General features: G+C 36.5%; 1 long non-coding RNA gene across 1 annotated transcript in view; it reads left to right on the top strand.

The window, feature by feature from the left end:
* The first annotated feature begins 3,603 nt into the window (after positions 1 to 3,603).
* LOC121328036 overlaps positions 3,604 to 7,490 on the top strand; it is a 119,554-nt gene continuing 115,667 nt past the window's right edge. The window contains exon 1 of the long non-coding RNA XR_005951634.1: positions 3,604 to 3,761. This is a non-coding gene — a long non-coding RNA (uncharacterized LOC121328036). The remainder of the gene's footprint in view (positions 3,762 to 7,490) is intronic.

Genomic DNA, 7,490 nt, shown 5'->3' with positions numbered 1-7,490 from the left:
AAAAAAAGAAGTGATATCTATAACAAAAACATTGTCAATGTAAAAAAAAAAAAAAGTTAGAAGAACTCAGCAGCCATTTAAAGTGGTGATATCAAAAACAAAAAGTCCAAGTTAGGAGAAGCAAGTGGGGCAACCTTGTCAAGCATCAAGCAAATAGGCATTGGAAAGGTGATGGGCCCCAAGAGCCACACAATTGTTTCTTCTAACTTGGCTTCCTTTTTTAACAGCTCCACTTTACATTGAAATGCTTTTTGTACAACTTCAAGGGGATTGTGACAATTCCCTTATCATCTGAAAAGTCACATCTGCAAAAAAAAACAATGACAATGCACAACCAAAAAGAAGGCTCCAAAACCCCAGCCCTGGATCTATAATGCCTACCACATCAACTGTCACTTCCAATACACTTAACTTCCATTCTCGTTATCCCTTGCACTCGTTGTCGTTATTGGTCTTGTTCATCATCTTCATTGTTAGAAATATAATGTTTCATGCTCTTTCACATATTCTTGTATGTAGGGGCTAAATGTCTGTCTGTGCATGTGTGCCCTCATCTGTCTCTGCCTTACCTGCATGTTGTCCGTGTGTCGTCCCAAAGCATACTTGTCTGCGCCTGTAATGACTCCTCTCCCATTCCCTGTCTGTCTTTCTCTCTGTAGTAGAGCTTGTAAGGATAATCAAGAACACTTCAGTCTGTGCTGAGCACTTTCCTTGGCACATGTGTCTTAGTATTTTTATTCTGGTTATAACCCAGCTGATAAGGGAATGAGCATTTCAATGTAAAGTGGAGGGAATAAAGTGGAGCGATCAAAAAAAGAACCAAGTTAGAAGCAACAATTCTGTGAATGTTGGGCCTCAGCGCCTTTCCAATTGTGCCTATTTGTTTGATACTTGACAAGATTGGCCTAATTGCTTATCCTAACTTGAGCTTTTGTGTTTGATATCACCACTTTAAACGACTGTTTCATTTTTCTAACTTGCTTTTTCACATTGACAGTGTTTTTGTTATAGATATATAATACTGCTGTACTACATATTTAAATTAAATACAAAGTTAAACTGCTTTTACTTGCATATGGGCGTGCAGCTTAATGCTCTTCATCATGGTATGACTTGATTTTAAATATTCTCAATTAATATTGGAAATGGTACTATTTTAAACTGCAGAGCTACAAACAATACATATTTAGTTGCTTGCTAGTTTGAATGTAGGTTGCCCAGCACTGACCATTCATCTTTCAAAACGATCCATGGCTGTAGGTATGTTTAGTTTATAAAATGATTTATCTCTCTCTCTCTCTCTCTTCTCTCTCTCTCTCTATCTCTCCTATATTTAATATATATATCTATATAGATAATATATAATATATTATTATAATTATCATGTGACGGGCGAATGTTGGCTGGTCAGATTGTTCAAATAAAAAAAAAAATAGCTAATTATCCATTTCGCAAGGCCCAATGACCAACACTCTGCCAGTGGCCAATCAGCTTTAAATACGTCTGTTTTCGTCTTGAAAGCTGGACTGGCTACACCTGAGTACCTTATTGCCCTCTGACTTTTAAAATGATCAGCTGGTAGATATGATATGTTAAATATTCAAATAAATATTTTTTGACATGTGTTTGGATGCAAAAATTAGATGTTTGTCTTCGCTAAAAAATACCTTGCACTTATTTATGGACTCACCAGAAATTGCATGACAGTTTAAACAATGGCAAATGAAAGAGCTCTGTGTGTATATAAATATGAGATTATATATATATATATATATCTAGATATCTAGTAATATAATATTATAGATATAAAGAAAAAAACTAAACAGAAAAAACGGATCAAAACAGCAGCTCGAGCCTCTATTTAAAAGTTTTGACAGGAAAAAGTAAACAAGTCAGATTATGCACTTAAACGCACAGTGATCTCTAGGGAAAGGCATCTCAGTCAAAAAAGCAACGTACTGCTTTAGAGTGAGTCAGAATCTCATGGGACAGAAAACAACAAAGGCAGATCTTCGTCTGAAAACACTGCGTCATCAACAGTGACCAACTTGTGGGACATGTTGTTATAATTTTTATATAGATTTTACATAATTTTTTTGTTGCGACTTTCTGTTGTGTGGAATGTAATAAACGAGAACCAAAACAGTGAGGTTTTTTTTCCCCTTCATTTTACAACGGCTTTTCCACATTTGTTTTATTTGAAGTGATTAAAGTAAAATTTCTGTTTTCATTTCCTTGTTCAACTACAAAAAGGCACAAGTAAACCTCTTGTTATTGCTTTATGAAAACTGTTTACTGTGAAGAAACGTCAATAGCAAGGAATGAAAAAAGTAAAACAAATAAATCAAATGCAGTGTCAACTTTGTGTGCTATTTATTTTGGGAATAACCAAAACAACATTTAACTTGAACTGCTATTTGGCATCCTTTGTTTTGTAGTTAATTCAGTGGGGTAAAGTAAGGCCTACACAACATATTCTTTACTCCTGGGATATTTTTCTACCTTAACGTGTCACATTTCGTAACATCTTGCTGTAAAATAAAGGCACACACACAGGGGCCATGCCCCCCTACCACTGTTGCTATGCTGTCTCTGTTTGCTCTCTGAGCGATATAATGGCTTTTATTACTTTTTGAAAACGAACGAATATTTAAATTATGAGTAAATTTCCGAACATGAAAATCATGTGTTCATCCCAGCACTAAGATATATGGCTATAAGACATTCAGAAGACCAACTTTAATCATCTATAGATAAGTGGAAAGAAATATAATGAAATATAATTACTAAGATGTTGCTGAATGGACCATATCTGAGTCCAAATGTTTCATCGCCATGTGAAATCTTTCTGACAAATCTTTAGTAGTTACAAATTCATGGAGCCTATGTAAACAATCCTGCCTATTGGGAATACATTGAATATAATAACCTATTCATTGTACTGCTGTGATTACAGTGATTGTTGCACTGGTACAAAACAAGCAGAGCACTAGTACATGGCATTACAAACTTCCAGGTGTGACAGGGACACATCAGTTACAGCACTGTCAATACAAGGTAAATTAATGAATTAACTGGAAAGGAAGGGACTCCTGTTTCTCCTCATCGCACTACAGAGGTCCCTACCAGCCAAGTGCCAAGTGAGCTCAGGTGGACACCTGTAGGGCTGGCCTTTGGCCTCCAGTGGCCAGTAGCTTGCAGACATCCACTCGAGATCCTGGGGGTAGTAGAGGAAGCTGATTTAGTCCATGAAATGCCGTTCTGATGCAGAGTAATATTACAGTTAGATCACTTGAATAGCAACTGGGGATGTAAATCCCAACTAAGAGGTGAAAATAATAGATTGTGTAACATTGTCACTGCAACACTAACAGCAGCAATGCCTTTAACCAGCATAATGGAGCTGTTTATATCATTTGAATAGGCTGTTAATTCAACTGTGTTAATAGCATGTTAATATGCGTTATACGTTTATAGAACTGCAGCAAATGTCTAATTCTTTTTATTTTTTAAAATGATATACATATTATTTTATAAAATATATATAAATGTACATTCTATAACGTTTATCATCCCCCCACTAAGGAGTATACTGTCTCAGTTGTTACAGGGCAAATCGATTCCAAAGTATGGCAGTTTGGACATGATAGAGACTGGCAGTGGGGATCTGCTGGACCAGGTCAGTGGAGACTGCGATGATGAAGATGGCTGTGCTGGATCAGGAAGTGGAGAAGCAAAGAAAGTGACCAAGATCTCCAAGTGTGAGTCTGAATATTCCATATTTAATATTGTGCCTGAGAAACAAGGCACTAAACTAGTTAACAGCAGGGTTTAATGATTCTGTTTTATTTGAAACTATTAAAAAAATAGAGGCTACCATAGAACAACCTGGTGAATACACTTTCTGATGAGCTTGGGTCAAGAAAGACATATATGCAAGGCCAGGGGGATACTAGCTTTCTTATTATTACCAGTATGAGTCAAATACACATAATGTGATGCCCCAAAAATGTTTCTAGATCCTTGCATACATACAGGTAGGTTGGGTTAATACCTTTAGTTACTATTGGTCATTCGAGCCCCACAGGGTCAGCCTACATACTGTCAGGTCACATGCCCTTCATCACATTGCTTTAAAGATTTCACAGCCAATATCTGGGTGATTAGAAATACCTAATTGTAAGCAGAAATGTCATTACTGTTATTATCAACCCAGGTGTACCAATAACAACCTGAACAAGCACCTCTGGGTCAGTGTGTATATGAAAAGTGTACTGAAAGGCTTGAATTTTTTAATAGCCAAACAGTGGTAATGTATGAAGCCTGAAATCAAGACCACCCTCACCTCCCCATTGTCCTGTGTGCAGATTCATTTGGAAGGAGATTGATACTAGAGAGGTCTGAAAGTCATTTACAATAAGAGTGAAAGGCTTACAGAGACAGTGAGAGAGCAGAACAGTAGGCTGCAACCTTCAAACCTGTAAGATGGGAACAGATGGTGAAGGCATCTTCATGACAACAAATAATTAAGATTTAAGTGTGCTTGAGGTAAGCTCACAAATATTAAATAACAACAAAAACAAATTCATCATACTGATAGAATACTATTTTCTGAACAAAACAATATGTGGCTGGATAGGTATGCCTTGAAAAGCAGTGTAAAAGTTATGTAACGCATCCTCATGAGATCAAGATTGCCAGTTCTAGCCATTAGAGCTACTTAATGAAATAATTATATCTGAAGCATATCTAAAAAATATAACCCAAAGACAACATTTCAAAGAAGAAAGCTCGCTGTGAACTTTCACTCCAGGAAGAAAAAAAAAATCACAATCTTGTCTCTTCTTTTTACACCTGAAAGGGCACTCCTTTCTGTGTTGTCAGAGATGTGGAATACATTAGTTGTTTTAAACTGTAAAGAATGAAAAAAGAAAATGGAATAACAGAATGTTCCAACTTCTGATAGGACTGGAATGCATACCTTTTAAAAGTGGAACTATTACAGCTAACAGTATATGTTTCTGTCTCACAGATAAATTAGATTTTGTATTTCTTGTAAATGTATGGACTAGTGCACAGAAGTATGTTTTAATATCAATCTCTGCAGGTGCTTTATAAAAGTCTTGTTTTAACTGTAATCCAGGTGTCCAGTTGTACTGTGAATTAAAAAACGTACAGGCTTGTTTCTGTTCACTTTAGTTGGGATAATCAGTTAAATTAAACACTCTGGTATGTTGTGAAAGTGTTTCAGAGTCTATGGAATGGAATGGTCAGAAGGGTATAGTACTGGGGGCTGGGACACAGTGCTTGTGCTTCGGATCAAATTAAAAAGGCATTATTTTATAATTTCCATTAAAATTCTATGATGTGCCACATTATCTCTGTTTTTTCTTTTCTGGCAGAGTTAGGGCAGACATGTGACTTAGACTCCAGGGGCTGTATTCTGATCAATACAAACAGCGCTTGCCCCTGGTTCTGTGGAGCAAAAATGAAGTGGAGACATAAAAACAAAAAAAAAAAACCCAACCCACTGTGCTGAAACAGTATTCTGAAGACATGACCTGCGCCTCTATATAGCGCCTGTCCCATCGCCACATGTCAGCATAGATTTCGAGGTTTGGTATCATTAACATATTCGCCAAAGCGATTCTGCTTCTGATTCTCGCAGTGCAATGCGGTCCCAAATAGACAAACCAGGTTTATTTAGTGGTGCAATCAGGAACACACTATAAAAACCAAAGTAGTCCTAAGTGGCAACTGCGTGCGCTTGGACTGACATAGATCGAGGAAATCAAAGTAAGGAAAGTATAAGAAAAAATGAACCAAAGATTAAAAACGACAAAGCTTAAGAAACTAGCAATATTACGCATATATTAATAATAAACAAATATGTAATAAAAAAATCTTTTTTGCTGATACAGTGGAGTAGTACATTTATTTTCATGGCAGTTATTACAAGTGAAAATATTTACGTACAGTATATGAAGATCAGCATAGAGGCGCCACTTCTGTATGTTTATGTCTGTCCTTTCTTTCCCTGGTTGTTTCTAGTGCTGTGTGTGAGCATGTATCATGTGCAACTTTAAATGAGGTAACTGCTGTCTAAACTTAACACAATGCTTTGTTTCCGTGATTGAAATAAGTCACTACTATTGGCAGACCTGAAACAAGATATCAGTTTTAATGCCTGACAATGTATGAGCTGAACTAGTTTCAAACATTCCATAACGAATTCGAAAATGGATTGGAGATTCCCTTTAACCTGATTGGTCAATAAGAGGACTTAAATCTCTGATGAAGGACCTCGAATGTTATCTTTCAAACTATGTTTCATCACTGTTCCAAATCAATCCGCCAAAAGTACGTAATTACCGTATTCGTTTATTTTACCTTTTGCATGCTTGTTGAAAGAAAGTCTCCATTCTTGTAGTGCACATGCCCTCTAAATGTTGTCTGTCAATGTAAATATTCTGCTTCATCACTGTCCTATATATTTATTTAAATTTAGTACAGCAAGTAAAGATTTAAAAAAATAATAAATACTCAAGAAAGTGCTGTCAGTGGCAATAGTAACCACAGTACTTAGCAGCTACTCTGTTTTGAGTTGAAATCAAACCACTGCACCCTGATTAGTGATTAGTTTCAGCAACTTTACTTAAGCATATCACAGTAACAACACAGGCACGTCGCATCTCTTCTAAAGCCAGAAGGTTGACTTTATGAACACGCTGTAAACAAGTAACTGAACAAACAGCACAATCAGGATAACCAATACTGCAGATAACAACTAACTTATTTTTAATTATTAAAACTTTTTATTTTATTTTGTTAAAATGTTAGGACCTAACAGTATCTTAAATACTGAAACGTACACACATGCACTCAATAAATAAACATGCATGCAATAAATAAATAAATAATAATATTTTAGCTGTACTTTTATTCTTTGGGCTCCAGGACATATTCCATGAGTAATAAAGCCTTGGCTATATTGAAACTCTAGTACATTACAAGCTCAGAGGGAACGTGATGTGGTACTTCATGTCCTGCTAGAAAATTATACAGCTGCTGCTACTGGTAGACAGGTCAGGGCGGGTAGTCAGTATTTTACACTTTATATGTAGTAATTCAGTGCCATGAAATAATCTACATTGTATAATTATTATAATTAATAAATGATTGCCCTACATGCCTCTACCTCTTCTATTGATATAGCAATCTCTTGTTTGGTGAAGCATGGTTTACGTATTTTCTCGACGAGTTAGCTACTGTTTGCTGTTCTGACTTGCGTTGTTTTTTCTTGCTCTGTGTTACTGCCACTGGACATGATTGCCACTTCTACATTCAAAACTGGACCTTGCGGTGACGCAAGCACATTTTATCACTTAAAGGGACTGTTGCCTGGCCCTGGTTTGAAAGCAGATTCCCCAACCTATTCAGCATTGATTGACTGGGGCTGTCATTGCGCCACAAAACGCGCTTCTGCGCTT

This window comes from Polyodon spathula, chromosome 15, assembly GCF_017654505.1.
Source record: "Polyodon spathula isolate WHYD16114869_AA chromosome 15, ASM1765450v1, whole genome shotgun sequence".
Classification (NCBI taxonomy): Eukaryota; Metazoa; Chordata; class Actinopteri; order Acipenseriformes; family Polyodontidae; genus Polyodon; species Polyodon spathula.
Note: the sequence above shows the minus strand (reverse complement) of the source record. Positions and strands in the feature narration are given on the sequence as shown.